Genomic DNA, 2871 nt, shown 5'->3' with positions numbered 1-2871 from the left:
ATTGACTTGCTGCAATTTTCCACTCATAATGTCATTCTGCTTTTTATAGCAGTCCTTAGCCATATGACCCATTTTGCCACAATAGTAGCATTCAACATTGTTGTTTGCATTTTGGCCTCTCTACCATCCACCACGGCCTCTTTGGCTCCCCCTGCCTCTAGAGTTACCACGTCCTCCTGCATAGGACTGGTTTTCTTGCGTTTGCTGCATATTCTGATTTCTACCACGGCCTGCAAATCGGCCTCCTCTACCTCTGCCTCTACCTCTGCCAGCATTTGAGTAGAAGACAGTTTCTTTTGAAGTTCCTGCTGAAGAAGATGCACCCCCATTTCTCTGCTCTTTAGAAATTAGAAGAGCAATCAACTCCTCAAAATCAGGAAAATTTTCACGGACGGCAATGGATGTCCGGAACTGTGCATAATCCTTTCCTAGACCATTCAAGGTCACAGAAACCAAATCGTCATCATCCACTGGCGACCCAATGGAAGCAAGTGCATCCGCAATTTTCTTCACCTTCATGTGGTAGTCATTGATGCTCATGTTTTCTTTCTGCACATTGTGCAACTCCTGTTTGAGTTGCATTTTCCTAGCTTGCGTATTTGTGCTATACATTTTTGCCAAAGTATCCCATGCCTCCTTTGGCGTATTTGCATCCTGAATATGCACAATCATGGAGTCCGAAATACTGATAGACAGCCAGTACATAACTTTCCTGGCTCTCTCATGCCATCCTTTAAATGTGTGCATTTCCTGTTGACTAGGAACATTAGGAAGAACAGGCTCTTCTTCATTTCCTGTAATGAACTCCCAATAGCCTTTTCCCATCAAGAAATTTGTCATTTTGAACTTCCATGCCTGGAAGTTGTTCTTGTCAAGCTTTTCAGTGACAATCTGCGAAAGAGAATCAGATGCCATTACAAAACACTGCAAAATATTCTGTCACTGCAAAGAACACAGTTTCTGCCTCACACGGGCAGCTCTGCAAAACTGACGAAAGTGGTATTTCACCACACAGTCACTTCCTAGTGACGATTTTGCATCAACAGGCAACAAGCATGAATCTGCAACTCCCAATATCTCTGCACACAGGCAAACGATGCAATTTCTATGGCAACTTTTCATCGACCCGCAGAGTGCCTTTTTCTGAGTGCCTGCGGAGAACTTCCGCCTCCAAAAAGGGCCCCGAAATGACCTCAAATCAGAAAAATAAAGTCACACCGCGAAGGGCATCTCAATCTGAGACAGTGCACTCTTGCACTTCCGGTTGTGCTACCTGCAGAGATTTGCTCCCAAACTCGAAAAAGGAAAGCAACACTGGTCCTCTTACCAGGACACTGCGAACTTGGTTTGCTTTCTTGAGCTCCTTACCATGAACAAGGCTCTGATACCATGTGAAGATAGTGGGAGAGAGGGAAGGAGTCTCACTTGCAGCTTTCTCACATGCACAATGGGGGAATACACACAAGGGTGGAGGCTGAAAACAGTTTTCCTCTTCTTAGTTGTGAAAGCCAAAAGAACTCTAGTACAAAGAAATAGAAGAACCCTATATGTGGGTCTCAAACCAAACTCAACTAACTAAGGTGGCATACTAACTGAGCCACGAACTAGTGTAGATAAGGATAGCTGTCATCCAGCTATTATTCGTGGGCGGTGTACCAACCGTATCTCCAGCTAACAAGTCGGTGACATAAATGCACAACAGTCACCCTGGCATATCGCGAGTGGAGCTCGATATCTCAACATGGTCAGCGTAGTCCCGTGCAGTCCCCAGCTACGAGTGGCCAGCGTACGAGCTCGACACGACAGGGTAGCAGTCGTAGTAGCAGGGAGAGCGGTGGCGGATGCATGGCACAGTGCTTTGGGCCATGTGGCGGTGAGGAGGAGGATGATTCAGATGATTTAGATGTGCCTCTGGGTGATGGTACCATTTATTATGACATCACTGAGACATGAGGCATCTTGATGGATGCGCGGGGGAAGGACATCATGGCCTTCATGCGCTCTGTAATTGCTAACAATTACAGAGATTGCTTTATCCACTATAAAGATCACCCAAAGAGGTTGGCTGATGAGACCCTCGCTACTATTCGCTCTAGGTATCCTAACCCCCCCAATCGCCAGTTCACAGATAAATGGGGGAAGTCAAAGATTGTTACGATACTTAGCAATAAAAGATCTTTGCTTAAGAGGCGGGCACTAGCGGAGCTTGCCAGGCTTGAGGCAGGTCAACCTCCAAGGGGCCCGCCCCACACCACTCACAAGCGTGAGTGGAAGAAGGCAATGAAGTCAGCGAGGGAGGAGCCCAGTGTGCAACATGTGGAGGCACGGAGGATCCAGATGGAGGAATATGGAAGCGCGCATTTTGGAGCAGGGGGTGTTGAATCATGGGAGGCCCAATTTGTAAGTATCGATCTCAAATTATATTGCTTATGTAGTTTATTAGGAGGTTGGTTGTTTCTTTGTACTAATCCCTCCACAAAGTGTGTCGCGATCATGCAGCTTGAGATCGTGGGCAGACACCCTACTCCAGTGGAGACAGCCTATCACCGCCACCATCGCAGAGGAGATACATGGAGGCACTTCTATGATGACGGGTTGATTACTGAGGAGCAGTATACCCGAGCTACTGGAGCGGCCCCCCAGGTATTTGAAAGTAATTAAATAATGCCAAAATTATAAGTAAAGATTTGATTTTTCATACATTGATATATGTTGTCCCTTGTTTACAGGCCCATGCACAAGACGACGAGGAAGACGAGGAAGGAGGCGCAGAAGGGAGCGCAGAAGGGAGCATAGAAGGTAGCGAGGATTAGTCGTAGAAGTAGTGCTAGCTACTCTTTTTTGTACTTAAAGCCACTGGCTTGGCTTCGT

Source organism: Dipteris shenzhenensis, unplaced genomic scaffold (genome assembly GCF_047967505.1).
Source record: "Dipteris shenzhenensis isolate YYH24624 ecotype China unplaced genomic scaffold, Dip_SZ_1.0 scaf0109, whole genome shotgun sequence".
NCBI lineage: Eukaryota > Viridiplantae > Streptophyta > Polypodiopsida > Gleicheniales > Dipteridaceae > Dipteris > Dipteris shenzhenensis.
The sequence above is the reverse complement of the archived record's forward strand: the minus strand, read 5'-3'. Positions refer to the sequence as shown.